This window comes from Papio anubis, chromosome 7 (genome assembly GCF_008728515.1).
Source record: "Papio anubis isolate 15944 chromosome 7, Panubis1.0, whole genome shotgun sequence".
Classification (NCBI taxonomy): Eukaryota; Metazoa; Chordata; class Mammalia; order Primates; family Cercopithecidae; genus Papio; species Papio anubis.
Genome location: NC_044982.1, coordinates 157,820,919 through 157,843,286, shown reverse-complemented (window position 1 = coordinate 157,843,286; position 22,368 = coordinate 157,820,919). Strand labels below are relative to the sequence as shown.

The 22,368-nt window shown below is 43.1% G+C and overlaps 1 long non-coding RNA gene across 1 annotated transcript; it reads left to right on the top strand.

The window, feature by feature from the left end:
• Positions 1-4,452: 4,452 nt before the first annotated feature.
• Positions 4,453-20,711, top strand: LOC108586666. The gene is made up of 3 exons (XR_002522991.2): positions 4,453-4,948; positions 12,834-12,941; positions 20,243-20,711. It is a non-coding gene; the product is annotated as an uncharacterized LOC108586666 (long non-coding RNA).
• The last annotated feature ends 1,657 nt before the right edge of the window (positions 20,712-22,368 follow it).

The window sequence follows — 22,368 nt, the reverse complement described above, 5'->3', positions numbered from 1 at the left end:
AACTACACAGAAGTGGATTTAAAATTGGATATTGGTCAGAGGTGAGAAGAATTTTGAGGAGCATGATAGAAAAAGCCTCAGTTGTCTTAAACAGACTATTTATGAACGTTAAATACTTCCAATGAAGGCTAAGAAGTGAGGAGCATTATAGAGAAAAACTAAATCACCTTAGAGAATACCTAAATCTGCATGAACAGACCATTGATAGAAATATGGACATTAAAAGTGCTGGTGTTAAAAGCTCAGAAGGAAGTAAAGAACATATGTTGGAAACTGGAGGAGAAGTAATACTTCTTATACAGTGGAAAAAAGCCTAGCTTAATTATGTCACAGTTTTGTGACAAGTAGAACCTGTAAACAATAAAATTAGATATTTAGAAGAGAGATTTCCAAGAAAATGTTAAAGATGTGTTCTGGTTTCTTTCTAGCTGCTTATAGTAAAAGGCAGGATGAAATCGATAAATTGAAGGAAGAACTACTAAACGAAAAGGAACTAGAACTTGATGGTGTGGGAAATTCTCAGCATGTCTGGACAGTGAGACACATTAAAATTAAAAGGTTTACTATCAGGAAAGCATACTCTAGAGAAATGGCTTAAACACCTTTGAAAGATCAAAAAGTCAGTTTTCAGTTACACAAAGGATCTTTGAAAACATTAAGGGTAGGACTCATAGATCCCCTAAATCAAGCTACAGAGCATCTAGGAAATGTAAACAACATTGTCCCTTGGCCATCTTGACAAAAACCAAAAATTGAGATGGAATTATCTAGAAAACATTTGTGGACAAGCCTCTTGTCTAACAGAGTGAATCACCGCGATATACACAGGGGACACACAAGGTTCCTGAGAATTTTATATCAGCAGAAACAGGGCCAGCTTGGATTGAAAGGGTTGGGGAGAGTACAAAAGAAAAGAAAGCTGTTTAACATGAGAGAATAACTTGGACTCTCCAGATTCCACAGGCAGGAAACTGGATGATAAAATTACTCAGCTGAGCGTGTAAGTTACTTTTCAAGAGGAAAGATTAACTCAAAGGGGAGATCTCAGAGTGTAGAGGGTGGAGTCACAGGCTCAGAAGGTGGAGCTTGAGGAACGCAGGGTTGTTTCCAAGCCTTGACACCTAATGGAGTTTTCCTTGGCTGGATTTGGAACCAATGACTTCTTTATTTCTTCCATTTTCTCCCTCTTTGAATGAGAATGTCTATAACCCTTATCCTACTGTATCTGCAGAGCAGATAACTTATTTCTGTAGTTTAACAGGTTCACAGATAAAAAGAAATTTTGTCCCAAGATGGATCATACCAGATCCTTAGTCATACTTAATTTAGACAATTTAGATAATGATATCTGAGACTTCTGAGCTGATGGTATTCAGACAATATTTTTAGATTTTGAGTTGATTTTATAATTGGATAAGACTTAAGGGAACCTTGGGACTGGGTGGACACATTTTTGCAATTGGGACAAGTGTGAATATTTGGAGGCTAGAGGACAGACTGCAGTAGTTATAATAAAAGTCCTTCAGAGGAGTCCATGACTTCCTCTTTGGGCCTTGTGAATATGTTACCTTATGTGGCAAAAATGATTTGCGGATGTGAGTAAAGATTTGAGATACTATCCTGGATTGTTTTGTGGGCCCAATTAATCATATGTGTCCTTAGAAGGAGAGAGTCTTTCTCAGCAGTGGTCAAAGAAAGATGTAATGGGAAGAGGAGGCAGCCTGCTGGTGTTGGCTATAAAGATGGAGGAGGGGCCATGAGCCAAGGAAAGTGGGGAACCTTTAAAGCTGGCAATGGCCCCAGCTCTCAGTCAACATGCAAACTTGAATCTAAACCCTACAACCACAGGAATCTGAATTTTGCTAGCAACCTGAATGAGCAAGGAAATGGGTTCCTCCCTAGATCTCCCAAAAGGAAGGCAGCTTTGCCAACACCTTGGTTTTAGCCTGGAGCAGCCAGTGTTGGACTTCTAAACTACATAACTTTAAGAAAACAAATTTGCATTGTGTAAGCCAGTAAAGTTCAGGCAGCAATAAAAAAAATTAATGCATATATTTTCAGTAGGACAAACAAACTTTTGGGCAACTACTTGTACTATATGTGTTTAAATATAAAACCCGTAACCATCGCTATAAAATAAAAGCTTAAGCACAGATATTTTTCCTTCTTAGACTTACTAGTGCTTAAAATTCATGGCCACATGTTGATGATTGTCTCCCTGATAAAGACAGGAAAATGTACCTTCTGTTCTCCTCTTTCATCCACTCATCTAGCACATTATTGTGTGCCTACTGCATGCCAGGCAATGTGCTGTGTGCTATGGAGATTGAAAATACCAGTATGGACATGGCTTTGCCACCTCTGGATGTCACAGGTTCATGAGAAGACAGATAACCCAGTAAGCATGATAAACAATTTTTTTCAATTGCTCACATCCAGTCCCTTCAAAATATCTTGACTTTATTGCTTTTAGAATCACATTTAATCACATTTAGATTTCTATACTTTTTAAGAATTCCACTACATAATTCCTACAAACCTAAATCTGTTTTCCCCCTAACATTTTCCTTCATGATTGCTTTGTAATTATAGTGGATCTCAAATTTTAGCATAAATTAGAATCACCTGGAGGGTCTGGAGAAACTCTAGCCCCACCACTGAGAGATGAAGCCGCCTGGGCTTCTGGGTCTGGTGGGGACATGGAGAACTTTTCTGTCTAGCTAAAGGATTGTAAACACACCAATCAGTGCTCTGTGTCTAGCTAAAGGTTTATAAATGCACCAATCAACACGCTGCAAAAATGGACCAATCAACACTCTGTAAAATGGACCAATCAGCACTCTGTAAAATGGACCAATCAGCACTCTGCAAAATGGACCAATCAGCAGGATGTGGGCAGGGCCATATAAGGGAATAAAAGCTGGCCAGGCCACCCCATCCCACCCCCACACCAGGGGAGAGCCAAACGGGCTGGGGGGCCCCTGCAAGCTTTGTGAGCCTTGTTGTTTTGCTGTTTGCAATTAATGTTACTGCTGCTCACTCTTTGGGTCAGCACTCTAAGAGCTGTAACACTGCGAAGATATGGAGGCTTCACTCCTGAAGTCAGCCAGACCACGAACCCACCTAGAGGCACAAACGGCTCCGGAAGTGCCACCTTTGAGCTGTAACACTTACTGGGAAGGTCTGCGCTTCGCTCCGGAAGTCAGCCACACCACGAACTCACCGGGAGGAAGAAACGGCGGACACATCTGAACCTGTGGAGGAACGAACGCTGGCCACACCGTGTTTAAGAACTGTCACACTCACCGTGAGGTTCCGCGGCTTCCTCCTTGAAGTCAGCGAGGGCAGGAACCAATTCCGGACACACCACTCGACTTTCTTCCTCAGCATACTGGGGGCAGGGAGAGAAGCGGTACTAAATATTTGTATTTTTAAGAATGCCTGCGTGCTGCTAATGCCGAAAGTGGGAACCACACCTCGAGAACCACTTTTCTAATCAAAAACAACTGAATACGAAAGAACACAGATTTGCCAGTACAAGTCGACAAGGTGGTCAGGCCTGCTGGCAGCTTTCTCATTACGGAGCATGGCAGGAGCCCAGCAGACCTGGTCACTCGGGTGCACTGTGCATTCCTGTTGTTGGGTGGCCCAGAGTGCCGGTTAGCCATGCCCGGCTTTTTCAGTCACAGAATTAGGATTCCCTGTTTTTAGTGGTACACACCAAACGCTGTATGGACTATATCCCAGAATCCCTTGCAGTTCGGTGAGTTCATTGACTAAATCCCAACCAATGGGATGAGTCATGCCTACAGAGAAAAGGAGGGTGAGCCCATGTTGGTCACTTCGCTCCTCTCTGGTGGTTGGAATATGGGGATTGCAGAAAGCCGCCTTAAGAATGGCATATAAGGAAGCTAGATGGAACCGTGTTGACACTGAACAGACACCATAGCAGCCCAGGGTGACCTACCTCTGCACCAAAGCATGAAACACAAAACTAAACTCTCTTGTCTAACTTGTGGAATTGTGGGTCTGTGTTATATGTAGCCTAATCCAATTTAGTGTATTTACACAATAGAAAGCAAGCAATGCAAAACCTGAAAATACAAAGGACCAAATTCGAGCTTGGTTTGTGTTTCTTGCCTTGTTTACATGAATAACCGGGAAAAACAAGAAATTTTTACTCTGGTATTTAATGAAAAGAGAGATTAAAAAGGATTATCAAAGTAACATTTTGGTTTTATCCGCTGGGTCTATGTGAGATTAATTTTTCTCTAGGGGATGAGGTCAGGACGCCATTTCCTTTTGATTCCCAGTGAGGAATCGACTGATCCGGTGTCATTTGTTGATTGTCAACATATAGTGGCAGCACTGCCCTGCTGTCGGTTGGCATTATCCATAGGCCTGCCTCCAAACTTTCCGTTGTGTTACTTTTTGTCTGTGTTCCTTTCTCTGTATTGATACAACAGGGCTTTTTAACTTTTTATTTTGAAATTAAAGATTAGGAAGAAGTTGCAAAAATAATACGGAAATGCCCGGGAATCCTTTACACCATTTCCCCAGGGCAAGTCCTACATAACTGCAGTGCAACATTGAAACCAACACACAGACAGGGACACAGTCCACAGATCTTATTTGTATTTCACTAGCTTTGTATCCACTTGTGCGTGTATAACTCTACATGAATTTAACCCCATGCGTAGAGTTGTATAACCATCACAGTGGTCACGTCACAGAGTCAGGGCGTGTCTACGGGGTTTCATCGTTCTCATCCTTTGTAGCCATACCCTCCCTTCCATCCTCCACCCTTCGTCTCCATCTCCATGGTGACGTGTCTCTCCTTTCATTTAAGTGATCTTTGATTTCTCTGACCATCAGTTTGCAAGTTTCAACGTAAAGATCCTGTTTGTTAGATTTATACCTGAGTACCTCTTTGGAGCAACTTTAAATGGTAATATGTTATTAATCTCAGTTTCCATATATTATTAGCATATAAAAATGCAATTAAGCTTTTTGTTGCTCTTAAATTCTACAACCTTGTTAAGCTTACTTATTAGTTTAAAGAGGTTCATTGTTTATGTGTTTGTTTTAGTAGTTTGCTTGGGATTTTTCTACAGACCCCCATGTCATTTGCAAAGAGGGACAGTTTAATTTTTTCCTTTCCAATCTGCATGAAGTTTTTTTTTCTTGACTGACTTCGCTGCGCACAACGTTCAGTACTATGTTGAATAAGAGTGATGATAGCAGACACCTTGCTTTGTTTTTGATCTTAGGAGGAAACCAGTCTTGTCACGTTGAGTGTTAACTGTAGACTTTTTGTAGTCTCTTTATGAAGTTGAGGCCATTCTCTTCCATTACTATTTTGCTGACGGATTTTTGACGTGACTGGGTGTTGCGTTACATTTTTCTGCATCAATTGATTTTATTTCAAGATTAATTGATACTACTATTCTTCTTTAGGCTGTTGGTATAGCAGACTACACTGATTAATTTTAAATATTGAACTAACTCACTTTTCATCCCTGGAATAGACTCCATTTGGCCATGGAGTGTAATTCTTTATATTGCTGCCTAGTTTTGGTATTATGCAAATACTGGTCTTGTAATGTGATTGGAAAGTATTCCCTGCCCTTCTACTTTCTTGAAAAGACTATGGACAGCTGGTGTTCAGTATCCATTAAATATTGGGCAGAATTTGCCAGTGAAGTCATCTGAGCCTGGTGATTTCCTTTTTAAGAGCCTTTTAATTACAAATTTATAGGGTTTTTCAAATTTCTATTTCATGTTGTTTGATTTTGGGTAGTTTTTGCCTTTCAAGGAACTGACTCACTTCCTTAAAGTTGTCGAATTTATGAATGAAGGTCATTCATGGTATTCCTGTATTATCTGGATGGCTGCAGGATCTGTAGAGATTACTCTGCTTTAATTCCTGATACTTGTGATTTGTGTCTTCTTTTTATCTTTGTCAATCTTGCTAAAAGTTTATCAATGTTATTGATCTGTTTTGGAGACTAGATTTAGTTTTTGTTTTTTTGATTTCCTCTATTTTTTTTTTTTTTTTTAATTGAGGCAGAGTCTTCCTCTGCCTCCCAGGCTGGAGTGCAGTGGTGCGATCTTGGCTCACTGCAAGCTCCGCCTCCCGGGTTCACGCCATTCTCCTGCCTCAGCCTCCAAGTAGCTGGGATTACAGGCGTCGTCACCACGCCCAGCTAATTTGTGTGTGTGTGTATTTCAGTAGAGACGGGGTTTCACCGTGTTAGCCAGGATGGTCTCGATCTCCTGACCTCGTGATCCGCCCGTCTCGGCCTCCCAAAGTGCTGGGATTACAGGCGTGAGCCATCGCACACGGCCCATCTTTCTGCTTTTATATCATCTCTCTATTTTTTATTTTATTGATATTTGCTCTGATAATTATTATTTATTTCCTTCTGCTTGCTTTGAATTTATTTTGCTCTTCTTTTTCTAATTTCTCAAAGTTGGAATTTGGACCATTGATTTGAAATCTTTTCTCTTTTCTAATGTAGGCTTTTAGTGCTACATATTTCTCTCTCAGCACTGCTTTAGCTGCATCCACATATTTTAGTATATGGCATTTTTACTTTCACTCAGTTAAAATACCATCTTTAAAACAAGCAAAAAACCAGCTAGTATTAATAAGTTGCTCCTGGACATTTAAAAAGCTTTCCATTTTTGAACATGTGCTCTGACCTTAGGGGGATTGTTTCCTCATCTGTGAACAAAGACTATCTGATGTTATGTTAAGCTCATGCCTCATTCCCACACAGCTAGGCCTGAAAGAAGGATGCCACCAAAATAAAAGATGGTCCTACATCAATCAGTAACTGTGACGGATGACCTTCATCAGGGTAGATATTGACATTCTACTCCACATCAGTCACTAACTGTGACAGATGACCTTCATTGGGGTACACGTTATTAGCTTTGCTGATGAGGATGGGGCTAGAGGATGCCTTGTCTTTTTCCACTCAACTTTGAGGGTAAAAACTAGGTATTTTCTGGGAATCAGGACAATGGCTAGCATCTACATAGAAAATGCTTAGTCAACGTTGAGTGAAGGAGTATTATTACATGTGTCAGTTAATCCATGGTTAGCTGAGCATGTGAGGCCAACCTAAAGTAGGATGGAAACAATTGGGAAATATAGATTGTTATGAGATGACCCCCAAGAGCATGGCAAGCAAAGATCAAAAGTTATCGGTCTGTTATTGACAGCAGTTAAATTCCTGACAGCAGGAGGTACAGTGATATGCGTCGTTCAGGTTTGCAGTGGAATCATTGCTCTGCTCTGTGCAGGTCTACCCTGGTTATCCCTGAAGCCTCGCCATGGCTCCAGGCCTGCTAGGAAGAGGCCTCATCTGGCCAACGCTGATGTGCATGTACTGGCTCCATAGTGCAAAATGACAACTGAGAAGCCAACGTGCACCTTTCTTCTAGAGAGAGGATTTAAACTGATCAATGATCAATGTTGTATTACTACCTCATGAGTCAAACAGGATAACATATTCCTTTAAACTGATCAATGATCAATGATGTATTACTACCTCATGAGTCAAACAGGATAACATATTCCTTAGTCTAAACAGACATGAGCCCTCTCACAGCAACTGGAACTATTGGTTACTTCCCATCCTCCTCCCTCTCCTGGAAGAAAATCATTCTAGCTGCAGACTCACTCCTCACTGCTCCCACCCCTTGTCCCTGCCCAACACCCCAGTCATGGGTCAGGTGATACCAACTAGAGGTGGGAAGGGCACTTTCCCATAGGCAGGTGGCAAAGGAAATCACTCATGCCAGAAGATGCCTGGACCACTAGACAGAAAATGCCTCATAATAGGTATTTTCTAACAGTCCTTATAGGAAATAACGTGACCATAAGGGAGAGATTCTCCCCCTTCCAATCATATTATAAATGCATGGGTATGGGGTTATCCCCCTCACTAAAGAGTGTGTGTCATTCACATTGTATTGCATTCACATTGTATTGGCCGAGCCCCAACTTCTGACATGAGCATGGGCTCACAGCATGTTGGGATTTAACGAAAGGGCTAATTCCTATACTGCTGCTCAAGCAGACAAGCAATAGATACCCACTGGGATGTCCTTGAGAACACTGAGTTCAAGTCTGAGATCTTGAACATACTGGAAGTCCAGGATGAAAATGTCTTCAGGGTTGGTTTCTCCTGGGTCCTCCTTCCTTGCCTTGCAGTCCTCCTTTCCACGTCGTCCTAGGGCTTTCCTCTGTGAGTACATCCCTGGTCTCTCTCTTCCTAGGACACCAGTCATACTGAATTGGGACTCCACACTTACACCCATTTAACCTCAGTTACCTTTTTAAAGGCTCTAGCTCCAACTATCTAAATGCTTTTCCACTGGGGGCCAGGGTTTTAACCTGTGAACTTGGGGGGACCACGATTCAATGCAGAACACATATGTCCACACGTACACGCACATACATGTAGCACACAGAACACATACATCCACATGTACACGCACATACACGTAGTACACAGAACACACATCCACACGTACATGCACATACATGTAGCACACAGAACACATTCACATGTACATGCACATACATGTAGCACACAGAACACATGCATCCACACGTACACGCACATACATGTAGCACACAAAACACATGCATCCACACGTACACACACATACATGTAGCACACAAAACACACGCATCCACACGTACATACATGTAGCACACAGAACACATGCATCCACATGTACACACATACATGTAGCACACAGAACACATACATCCACATGTACACGCACATACACGTAGTACACAGAACACACATCCACACGTACATGCACATACATGTAGCACACAGAACACATGCATCCACACGTACACGCATATACATGTAGCACACAAAACACATGCATCCACACGTACACGCACATACATGTAGCACACAGAACACATGCATCCACACGTACACACACATACATGTAGCACACAAAACACATGCATCCACACGTACATACATGTAGCACACAAAACACATGCATCCACATGTACATGCACATGCATGTAGCACACAGAACACATATCCACACGTACACGCACATACATGTAGCACACTCATACACACATCTATGCTGCAGACAATGTACAATAATTCGAAAACAGTTTAGCAACATCTTAAAAAGTTAGACATATGAGATATCTGTTTCCATAACCTGGTCATTCTATTGCTAGGTATTTACTCAAGAGAAACGGAAACATATCCACACTGTCTCAGTCCCTTTTGCATTGCTGTAACTGAATACCACAAAGTGAGTAATTTATTAGGATAAGAGGTTTATTTTGGCTCACAGTTCTGCAGGATGGGAAGTGCAAGATTGGGTGGCCCCATCTGCTCAGCTCCTGGTAAAGGGCCCTGTGGTGCATCATGTGGCAGCAGGAGGCGTCACAGGGCAAGAGGACTGAGGGTGTCACTCAGGTCTCTCTTTCTCCTCCTATAAAGCTGTCAATAATGTCCCACCTTCATGGCCCCATCTAACCTGATTGTCTCCCCAAACCTTCCCCTCTCACATACTGGTATCAGATTTCCCACCCTCTGCATTTCATTTTAACAAAATTTAAACTCTCTGAGGATCCCAGAATCAACTAACAAAAAGCACAGGTAAGTGGTTAATTAAAGTATTATCGCACAATGAACATTAGGTTTTAACATGACTTGATGGGGGGACAAACATTCAAACCATAGTGCACACAAATACGCATTCCATCGCATCCTTCTTTGTAATAGTCATCTGAAACAAGATAGTCCAAATGTCCATAAAGAGTGAATGAGTAAGCAAATTGTGATCTATCCATTCACTAGAATACTAAGGGGAGAGAGAAAGAACAGGGGTGGGAGACAGGGAGGGACTTAGCAATTGGGGGATAAGGAAGGCAGAGTAAACAAGCTTCACATGAATATATATAATATATATATGTTTGTATATTATGTTATATATATGCATTTATTTTCTGTTTAGCCTAGTTACTTTGAGATTCATGTATGTTTATATATATGCATTTTATGTTTATATATAGATTCATCTATGAAAAAGCTGTATAAATATATAGATTTATCTACATATATATGTTTTTATATAGATACATATATAAACATTAGATGGATCTCAAAATCACTAGGCTGAGCAAAAAATGAATGCATACCTTATCATTTTATTAATATAAAATTCTGGTGACAAAATTAGACCAGTGGTTGGTTGCCTGAGGACACAAGGAAGCTTTGGGAGCTGACAGATATGTTTGCTGTCTTGATGATGGTGACATTTCACAGGTGTATACACATGTCACAATTGACCAAACGGTATACTTTGCATTCATGAGTTTATTATACAGCAATAGTACCTCAGTACAACTGTACAAGAAGTATACTCTTATTCACCATATCACCTCTGACAGGCAACCTGTATATACCATATTTACTTCCCAAAGAAAGGAGCATGCAAATTCTGAGCCTGAGTCCCTCCAAAGCCTCTGGGAAGCTCCTGTGTGAGTTCGTGAACGTGATGAGCAGGGTGGAGCTGTAAGCCACATTTCACCTGCTGTCCTCAGCAGTTGGCATGCATTCTAATGACACTTGGCACTGCGCGGCTAACTTTCTGGTTACTGACTGGCTTTAATACTTGAAATACTGGCGTGTGCTTTTTGTTAGTTGATTCTGGGAACTTCAGACGGTTTTTATTTTGTTTTAAATTTCGCTTCTTTAAAGAATTTTCTGATTTCAAATCCATTCATTAAGAAATGTGTGATTTGCAGCCAGGCGCGGTGGCTCAGGCCTGTAATCCCAGCACTTCAGAAGGTAAGAGGATCACTGGAGCCCAGGAGGCGGAGGCTCCAGTGAACCATGACTGTGCCACCGCATTTCAACCTGGGTGACTGAGATCCTGCACCTCTCCACAAGAAAATTATGTAATTTGCACTTTTAATACATCATGTTATACGTGACACTACAGAAAACTCAGGAGGAAAAGTGAACAATATTATTTTAATGAGTAACATTAAAAATGTAATTAATATTACAGGGGAAAATTTTGTTTTTTAATCAGCAACAGCTGCACTTCACTGTAATGAGAGTTTAATACTCTTTCTTTACTACCTTCATCTAATAAAATGATTTGTGAAAACTGGATAGAAATTAACATATAATCAGTGTTTCCAAAGGACAATTATCACATTCCTCAACTATAAATTCAAGTTGCATTAGTCCCAAACAAACATGGTTTATGTTTGTGTGGTATTCTTTTGTAATTTACACAGATCTGTAAGTGGAAATGACAAAAAAAATGTTATTTATTTATAAAATGCTTACTCTCCTGCTTTAAACCCGTAGAATCTTTTATTTATTTATTTTTGTTTTTTCATCGAAAAGGTAATGTGTTCTTTAGAGAAAATATTGGGGGGGGGGGAAGTGACAAGAAGAAAATCGCTTTCTATCTACACACCCACTTTTTAAAAATCCAAGAGATGACCTCTGTGTCTGTGCAACTGATACTGCTTCTAAAATCTATGGAGATGCATTTGTATCTATTGCAAGATCTGCACTACAGTAAATTCACCCGCCCTTTCAACTTAATGCTATGTGGACATTTGTCTGTGTCATTAAATGAACTTAATTCAGCATGATTGCGTAGTATTTAATTCCATGAATCAAGCAGTTACTGAAACTCGGTAGGGATGCAAGAATGTGTGCTGTTCGGTGAAAGCATCTGCTATATCTGCCGTACTGACCTCTATGCTTAGACCGGGTCGTGTATTCTATTTTTCTATGGTAAATAAAGAGACCGTGAATAGCCTAGCACATCAGTCTTTGCAAATATCCGGGGGAATTTTCTCAGAATCCGTTCTTGGATTTGAATTGCTCAGTCAGCGATCACGTGGTTTTCATGACTGAGTAGAGGTTACCAAAATGCCACATGGCCTTTTCCTTCTGCACACCTGGCGGCCTTGTGTCTGTGTGCTGCTTTCCTGCACCCAAGGCAGGTATGGGCAATCTGGTTCGGGATAGCAGTGGCCATCTAATACTTGCTTACATTTCTTTCAGTATATGTGAGAAACCCACAGGATCCTAACGATGATGTCCCCACTCCATCTCTATCACCTTTTATCTCCTTAACCTGTTTTATATTTTTATATTTATTTATTTTCTTTCTTTCATTTATTTATTTATTTATTTATTTATTTATTTATTTATTTTGAGACTGCATCTCTCTCTGTTGCCCAGGCTGGAGTGCAGTAGCATAATCTTGGCTCACTGCAATCTCCACTTCCCTGGCTCAAGCGATTCTCCTGCCTCAGCCTCCCGAGTAGCTGGAATTACAGGTGTGCACCACCATGCCTGGCTAATTTTTTGTATTTTTAGTAGGGATGGGTTTTCACCATGTTGGCCAGGATGGTCTCAAACTCCTGACCTCAGGTGATCCGCCCACCTCAGCTTCCCAAACTGTTGGGATTACAGGCATGAGCCACCACACCTGGCCCCTGTTTTATATTTCTTAGCCCTTATGAGCACCTAAAATATTACATCTCCATGTATTTTTGTAATGGTCTATCCACCTCTGCCCCCTACTCCAAAGAGCAGGAACTTTTTTTTCCCTATTGTTTCTACCTTGTCTAGAATAATGCCTGGAGCACAGTAGGAGTGCAATTAATATTTAATAACAAATGACGTGTGCATGCACAAACACACATGTGTTATGAGCACAGCTGTGTGAGTCCACGGTCTCCTTTCATCCTCTTAGAAATCATAATCAGTGCCCCACAAACCACATCCTCACAGACGCTGAGCCTGCCCAGGAGTGCGGGGGAGGCCACGTCGCTCTGACCTGACCAAGAGACAGAAGAGAGGAGAAGAGGGAACCAGTGTGAAGAACCAACCTGGGGGCAGGTGAGAGATGGGTGCCCAGGGAGGAGAAAGAGGGGCACAGCCGACTTCCTGGGCGGCTTCAACCTCTCGTTCACATTTTCCTCTCCACCTCCGCCCATCCTTGGTGAGTAGATAGTCCCCTCCCTCATTAGTCCGGAAATCCTGTCACAGTGACTCTACGTTAGTCCAGTCTTATCAACATTTTGGATGCAATAGAATCCTGAGGGGCTTGTTCACAGTAAATTCTGAGAGACTTGGTCTAGAAGGGACATCTCAGGTGCAGAATATGGGAAATTGCATGTTTATAACCAAAGCCAGGACATAGCCTCACATGACTCCCTTCTGCTACGCAACCTCCTCCTCATGATGCTGCCTCTTCAACGCGTGCCTCTTCCCAGCAGCCCTGCCGTCAGCTCCTATGTCCCAGTGGGACCCTGTGTTCATTTCTTGGGGCTGTAACTAAGCATCATGAACCACATGACTTGGATGATCTCTGGCGATGTTGCAGCTGGAAAGAGGCAGAGGTGGCCAAAGGCTTTCTGGAGGGCTCTGGCTGCCTCAGCAGGGGTCATGCTTTAAATGTGCAGGTGTCTGTCTGTCAGGGCTGCTGTAACAAGATACTGCAGACTGGGGGACTCACACAGCCGACTTTTATTGTCTCACAATTCTGGAGGCTGGAAGGCTGAGATCAGGTGTCGGCCACGGTGGTTCCTACAGGGGCTGTGAGGGAGAGTCAGCCCCAGGCCTCTCCCTTTTGCTCCCGACTTGTAGGTGAGGCCCTCCCGGTGTCCTTACATCATCTTCCCTCTGCGCATATCGGTCTCTGTGTCCAAACTTCCTCTTGGTGTTTAAGGACCCAGTCCTGTTGGATGCGGGGCCACTCTAATGAGTTCATTTTAACCTGATCGCCCCTGTTAAGACCCTGTCTCCACATACAGTCACACTGTGAGGTCCTGGGGGTTAGAACTTCAACATTTCTTTTTTGAAGGGACACAGCTCATCCTCAGCAGGCCGCCGACGCCAGGGACTTCACGCGAATGGTGCTGGCCGTATTACTGCACAGTCCCCTCCCAGCTGCCCTGTTCTAGAAACCTCCATCAGAGTCCAGAACCCTGACTGCTTTAGTGCCGTAGCCTTGCAATGACTACAAGGAAGGAAAAACTTTTTGCTTGTTTATTGTTTAGAAATATTACATACCTGATTCTCTACCGCCTCCCAAGAGAAAGCACAATTCTGTGAGAGAGGCTTTTTTTTTTTTCTTTAACCCCAATTTACATATCAGAAAACTGCCGCTCGGACAAAGTCAATCGGGAACTCAGTGTTATCCAGGAGTTACTAGTGAAAGAAGTGGCCCTGAAATCCAGGATGTGTCTGCCTAGAGTTTTGTGAAAAAGTCTCATGTTCTCTTGTTTGGGGCAAGTAGCTGTGACTTATGCTCTTGTTTCAGCCAATTCAGAGTAGAGTTGAAGCTGCAAGATCAGGGATTAGGGAAGGGAGGACAGTTCAAATGCCAGGCACCAGGGAAGGGAGGACAGTTCAAATGCCAGGCACCAGCGGTAAATGCTCAACCACAGAGCGGGCAGTGGGAGACAGAGGAGCACTGCGGAAGGCAAGTCCTCCAAGAGCCACACATATAGGAACCAACAGTGGAACTTTTACTAGTGCCTGTCCATTGCTTACTGGACCAGATGCCAACATGGGCATTTGGCATCACTGCAGGACACAGACTGCAGGCCAAGACCTACCTTCCTTGACCAGGCACGGTGGCTCATGCCTGTAATCCTAGCACTTTGGGAGGACGAGGTGGGTGTATCACCTGAGGTCAGGAGTTCAAGACCAGCCTGGTGAAACCCTTGCTCTACAAAAATACAAAATTAGCTGGGCGTGATGGCAGGTGCCTGCAATCCCAGCTACTCAGGAGGCTGAGGCGGGAGAATCACTTGAACCCAGGAGGTGGAGGTTATACTGAGCCGAGGTTGCGCCCCTGCACTCCAGCCTGGGCAACAAGAGTGAGACTCCGTCAAAACAAACAAACACCTACGTTTCTCAACAAGGGAGCAAAGCACAAATAGGACAGATGAGGGAGATTCTGAAGATTCCTTAAAAGTCCTTCCTTTTCACCTGGGAAGAGAGAACCATGGAGCTCTCCCTGCAGGGTGTCTTCTCTTCTGCCTGCAGGGCCTTCCTTCTCTTAGGTTTTGGGGCTGGAGAGGGTGGGCACTATTTGTCTTTTATTTGAAGAGGGTCAGCTTTTTTCCTTGCTTTCTTAAAAAGAGTGGGTTGAGTTCTCAAAAAAAGTTCCTGCGGCCTTCTGGTTAAGCTGCGTGCGTGGAATGCATGCATTGGCAGAGGCTGCCAGCAGCCGTCAGCCATGCCCTCTCTAGCGCTGGCGTCTGCAACCTTTTGCTGTAATAAGGTACTAGATCATAACTACCAGACAATAAATAGTTGGCTGGGCGCAGCAGCTCTTGCCTGTAATCCCCGCACTTTGGGAAGCCAAGGCGGGTGGATCACCTGAGCACAGGAGATTGAGACCAGCCTGACCAACATGGTGAAACCCTGTCTATACTAAAAATACAAAAAAATTAGCTGGGTGTGGTGGCGCATGCCGGTAGTCCCAGCTACTCAGGAGGCTGAGGCAGGAAAATCGCTTGAACCTGAGAGGCAGAGGTTGAAGTGAGCCAAGGTCATGCCACTACACTCCAGCCTGAGTGACAGAGCGAGACTCCGTCTCAAAAAATAAAAAAAAAATATATAAATAGTTTAGACTTTATGGGCCCAATGCTGTCTTTGTCACATCTTCCTCTTGTTAAAAAAAAAATTGTTTAAAACTGGATGAAAACAATCTTATCTCCTGTTCAATACAAAGAGAGAGGTAGCAGTGGGATTAGGCTGCAGTTTCCTGGCTCTGGTCGTAGTGTAATGGAACCCCAGTGCTTACTTAGTGCGGCACGTGGGTCTGGAGATAGAATCTTCTCCAGCTCCCCCGTGGCCAAACGTGGATGTGTGAGGGGGTTCGGACAGCGGGGTGGGAGGAAAGTGATTCGTGCTACTTCTGTCCTGCTAGGGACATCTGAAGAGGAGAGACCAGAGTGAAAATTGGAGGAAGGGGACAGGGCATATGCGACAAACCTGCACGTTGTACACATGCACCCTAGAACTTAAAGCATAATAATAAGAAGAAGGTGAATCCAGCATTTGGCTGTTTGCTTCAGAAAATTGCACAAAGAAGAAATGTTCTTCCTCTCTCTCAGCCGCTGTGGAGATGGATCTCCATTACATGCAGGGGAACCAGAATCTTAAACAGTAAGCAATGTGCCTCCTGAAAGCAGCGCTGCACATGGCAGAAGCTAAACCCTGCAGCATCAGCTCAGCAGTCTAAAGGCAACTAGCAGAGACCCAGGCATTGGCAAGTTGGAAAGCTTGTGATGTGAGTTATGTTGTGGCAAATCATTAGGGCGAAGCTCACAGGCATGAGATGTTAGAAGGCCCACCTTGTTGCAACCAAGCTTCTAACTCTAGGGAAATGGATGGGAAAATGAGGCATGTGGCAGTGTCTCAGCTACACCTCTCTGCTCTGCAAAGTCTGAAGAGAGAATTTAACTCAGGCTGGAGCAGAGCAGGGAGTGGTACAGTCTCCTTGAGAATGAGAGCCTCCCTACAGCTGCCTCTACATCGACTGAGAGTCCAGGAATTAGGGCCTCACAGGGCAGCAATAGTTACTGCGTTTGTCACTCACACTAAAGCTGTTACAGAAGTGGTAACTCTAACCTGGGAAAAAAACCATGATCCCGACCAGTGAGAATGGGGCCAGCTTCAGAGAGCCACGGGAAAGCTGGAGAAGATTCTATCTCCAGGCCCATGTGCCGCGCTAAGCATTGGAATTCCATTCCACTACAACGTAGTCGGGAAACTGCAGCCTAATCCCCCTGCTGCCTCTCTCTTTGTATTGAACAGGAGATAAGATTGTTTTCATGCATGCAGTTTTAAACAATTGAAACAATCACTCTCATCAAAGTGATTGCCATGGAGTGAGATGAGGACACTGAAGGTGCAGGGGCAGGAGTGTAAGGCACAGAGATTTCAGGCTTAAAAACAGCGCCCAGATGCAAGTCCTATAAGGTAACATCAGCTCAGCTCATTAAGTTACAATATATCCTTACATCTTCCCAAAAATACTCAAAAGGACAATGAAGGCGCATCAAATCATCCAGCACTCAGGCTAACAGCTTGACTAAGAGACAAAGAACACCAAGAAATGAATTCATCTGCAGACAGTGAAATGAGTATTCTAAATGATCACGGCCTACCACGAAGGCTACGCTAGGGCAGTGTCCTGCAGGCACCACCAAAGGGGAGAGGTAGTGGGGGCTCCAGTAGGAGCAGAACCAGATGACATCAATGAGACCCACATCCAAACGGAGAGTGTCCTCCCCAGTTCAATATCCTTACTTTAATCACATCTGCAAAGTCTCCTTTGCTGTTTAAGACAACGTATTCACAGGCCCTGGCATGAGGGCATGGACATCTGTGGGGACGCAGCTATGCCAGTCTGCAGTCTGGCTTCCAAAGGTGTCTGTCTCTCACACATGCAAAAGCCATTCACCTCTTCTCAAAGTCTCCAAAAATCTCAACTTATAGCAACTCCAAGTCCATTATCTCGTTAAATCTCACTGGCTTAAAAGCCCAAAATATCATCTAAATCAGGCATGGGTGGGGCTCTGACAATCCATCCTGGAGCAAAATTCCCCTTCATCTGTGAGGCTGTGAATCTAAAGAAACAAGCGTTTTGTTTCCAAAATACAATTTTGGGACAGGCACAGGGTAACAGTCATAGACATTTCTGTTCAGGAACAGAAGGAATGACTGGTCCCAAGCAGTTCTGAAATCAAGAAGGGAAAACTCCATTAGGTTTTGAGGCAAAAAAAAAATCCTCTGTAGCTCTGAGCCCTACTCTCTAAATCATCTTACCTTTTTTTTTTTTAATGAGATGCAGAGCTGAGTCGTTTTATCAGCCTGTTTCCTGCCAGTAGAATTTTGGGGGTCCACCAGCCTTCTTTCATTTTTGCTCTTTCCATCCCTTTCAGTGCAAGCTGGCACTGTTCCTGCTGACATGAAATTCTCAGGAACCTCGTGGATCACACACGTACATCATGGGGATTCACTTATTAGACAAGAGGCTTGCCCACAGATCTTTCCAGGCAATCCCATCTCTACTTTTCCTTTGCCGAGATGGCTGAGGAACAATGCCCTTAAGCTTCCTAAGGGCATTGTTAGAAAGAGGAAGAGGCTCTCTGGTTCCAGGACATCTGTGAGTCCCTTTCTTTATCTCATCAAAGAGCCTTTTGTGTGACCGAATACTCTGACCTTTTGGTCTTCCTAAGATATTTCCAGCAAGTTTAGAGCCATACCATCAGCCTTTTCTCTAGAACATGCTTTTCTGACAATAAATCTCTCAATTTTAGTGGTGTTTACAACCTGGAGGGACTGAGAGTTTTCCAAACCATCAAGTCCTGGTTTCTTTTTATTTAACGGTTCTTCCCTCAATGTAACTTTGCTCTCTTCCACTCTGCAAGAAGAAACCAGACTGCACTTTCAACACTTGACTTGGAAATCACTTACAGGTTCTGCTTTCCACACCTGTAAGATCTGCTAAGCTTTCTGCCATTGAGTCCCTTTTCCTCCATATCCAATACCACATTCCCTAATTTCTTCTGCATCCTCACCTGCAGTGTTTTTAATGTCCATTATTTCTACCAACAATCTGTTCACAGCGATTTAAATATTCTCTAAGCTGAACCTAGGTTTCTCTATTGTATCCCTCACTTTCTTCTGTTTCCTCACAGGCAATGTCATTATCATCTTTTTTTTTTTTGGACTAATAGTCTGCTCAAGGCAATTGAGACTTTTTGTCATCTCAGAATTCTTCCAATCTCTCCCTATTTCCAATTTCAAAGCCGCTTGCATATTTTTAGATGTTTATTACAGAAACATCTCACTTCCTGGTTCCAAAAATATCTGTTAGTCTTCTATTGCTACTATAATGAGCTGCCACAATTCATTACACTACCAGGCTCAAATCCCGGTGTTGGGAGACTGTGTTTCTTTGTGGAGGCCCTGAGGAGGATGCCTGTCCTTGCCGTTTGAAGCAGTGGCAGAACTCAAGAATAGGGTCTCCCTACTTCTCAGAACCAGCAACTGGAGCATCACAGCCTTCTCATGCTGCCATCTTTCTCTGCCTATGGCGAGAAAAAATCCTCTAGGTTCTCTGCCCTTTAAGGACTCATGTGGTTGGTATTAAATTGTGGACCTCTTTGTCGGAGCATTATTCTGCCTACCACAATGGACATATGTAAAACTTAGCTATAAACTGGAGTGTAGCCATTTAGTGTTTTATAATTTACACTTCTATTAAAGGACATTTTAAAAAATAGATGACATTGGGGTTCTATTGCGTTTCTACTCTAGTGTACTCACAACATTTCTGGCACCAAAAATGTGGGTTGTGTCTTTTTCCAACACCAACACATTATTTACCTCTCTAACAACAACTAGGTGTCCAACAATTTAATCAATTCCAACACTACCTGCAGTTAGTGCAGACCTCACAGGTTAAGGGCTCAGTCCCTCAACACCACCCCCATTTCAGATGCCAGTCACAAGTCCTGGTCCTCCTATACTTCTAATCAATCTGCTAAAAACTGTGGGGCTCACACAGCTCCTCCTATGGTTTGATAATTTGCTAGACTGACTCACAGAATCGGGAAAACACTGTATATGTCATTGCCAGTTAATTACAGAGGATACACATCAGGAACAGCCAAATGGAAGGGATGTGTAGGGTGAGGTCCTGGAAGGAGGGGTGCACAGAGCTTTCCTGGCCTCTGCAGGTTGGAAGAGACACATAATTCAAGACACTGGGAAAGGAGGGTGCACAGAGCTTCCCTGGCCTCGGCAGGTGTGCCAGTGTACATACCAACTGGAAGATCTCCAAACCCCATTTTTAAAGGGTTTTATGGAGGTTTCACTGGGTAGTCATAATTGATTAAATCACTGGCCATTGGTAATTGGCTCAATCTCCTGCCCCTCCCCATTCCCAAGTTTAGGGGGCTGGGCTGAAAGCTCCAACCCTCTAATCACGCCTTGGTGTTGCTGGCAGGCAGCCTCCATCCTAGAGCTATCTAGGGTCCCAGTCACCATTTGCCTTATTCACATGCAAAAAACACTGTTACCCCTCTCCAGATTACAAGGGTTTTAGGAGCTATATGCCGGGAACCAAGGACAAAGACCAAATATATGTATATTTTTAATTATATCCCAAGAGCTTTGAGAACTGATCTGATGGGCAACACCAAAAACAATGCAAGCCTGAACTCAGCAGATACCGACACACAGAACGAGCAACAGAGGGAGTTTGACAATGCTGCTCAGCCATGCAGGGATCGACTCATTCTAAAGCCCGTGTTTTCTCAGCATTTTCCCTGAGTTAATAAATGTCTTTATTTCTGAAATCCATCAAAGTTAAGTTTTCTATTACTTGCAGCCAAAGTCATCCTAAATGTAGCCCCTGATTAAGCAGAATGGCATTCTCAGTTCCTGTGACTTAACCCTGCGTCATGGGCTGTTACTACACTGGCTGTAAGGTAGCTTCAGACACCTCGCACATGCATATACACTTTCATTTGATTTTGCACTTGATTATAACATTCTCTTAAAATTCAAAAAGCAATGATGGCTTTGCATGCAAAGTCTTAAAAAATTATAAAACTCATATACTTTGTCATAAAATCATAATGGATCTCTGAATTTACAGTACCTATTAGTTCTCAATGAGAAAATTACCTGTATAAAATATTTATTTTATAAATCTTTCAGATAGAATTTTTTTCCTTTGAATGTTATTATAAAATATAATAAAAATATTACTAAGCAAGAACAGCCATTTTAGCTGTGACACACACACACACACACATATATATGAGACAACAAATCTCTAAATTTTAGTGTCATTTACAACCTGGATGGACTGAGAGAGATATATATATATAACTTTCAAATTACATGTCTCTTTTGAAGAAGGAAATGTTGATGGTATTTTGTTTTGTGGCAGGTATAGAGGTTTCTCATATGTGGGATTTGGCCTCAGCCTGGATGTAAAAGGAGAAAAAGAATTCAAAGGAAATGAATACATTGTGATGTTAATGTTACGCTATTTATAGATAGAAATGCTGAACTACATCTTTCTTTGATTTAATGAGGCATGAAGAGTTACAGAAACATTATACTTTCATTCTTCACTCTCTTGTACCTGCTCCATCAGTGACCCTGGGGGTGTACTTAAATTACCTCCGCTGAATGGACTTCAGTCAGTTCTGGGAATGAGGCAGGGTTTAGGTGTCAGGTGCCATGTGCTCACAGGAGAGAAAAAAGGAATCTCCTCTAAATAGAGGCAGAGAATTCTGAGGGCATATTTAAATATGATGCATATGTTAACACTGTTTAACATACCAGCATCCCCAGTGTGAGTTCTTACATTCATTCATATATTTAAGCCATCAATAAGCAAAAATGTAGAACCTATTCCAGTACTGCCAAGAGGCTTAATCACTTTTGGCTCAGCTTTCAGGCGAGACCCCTGGAGTATCCTATCCACAGCCCAGGGTCTGACAGGATATCTTGACAGCTGCCCTTGAAGTAGAGTGAGTAGGTCTGCCAATGAGACACAGGCTTGCTGGCAAGAGATGGTTTTATTCCAAGTGCCAATCAGTCAGACACAGTATTCACTTTTCATTCAGAGTGAAAGAGCTTCCTCCGAAATTTATACTTGAATACAATGAATATGAACCTGAATTTGAGAATAATGAATTCCATTGTGCATGAAAATTGTGAAAATAGCCAGGCCTGGGGATCTCCCCTTCTCAAAGTGGAGGAAGAAGGAACAAAAACACACTAATAGTGTATGGGTGGTTTCTACCTTCAGCACCTGTCGTGCACCAGACCTGGAGGGCCCAGAGACATGGAAGAGAGACCCTCTGTTGAGAAGGCACCATCAAAGGTGGCCCGTGGGGTCCAGCCCACCACAGCAGACACAGTCCTTGCAGAACCACGATGGAAGACCCAGTAGGTAACCAGGGTGGTGGGGGCTCCCAGAGGAAGACTTCACAGCTGAAAACTAAGAAGGGAGACTAGAATCGCCTGCATTCAAGGAAATGGCAGCAGAGTGTGGAGGGTGGAGAGAGGGCATGTGTGGGGGTGCAAGCCTCTCAGGGAGTCTGTCCTTGGTGCTGTATTGCTGTGCAGGCTGGGTTCTCCCTAGTGACATTGGTTCCCAGCAGACATCTCCAAGGTGGCCCTGTGATGGGACAGCACTCTGCTCAGCTAGCACAAGTCTTCTGTGGGCCCCTCTTGCACATACCATGTAAACAGGGATTTCTCCTCCCTCAGATGT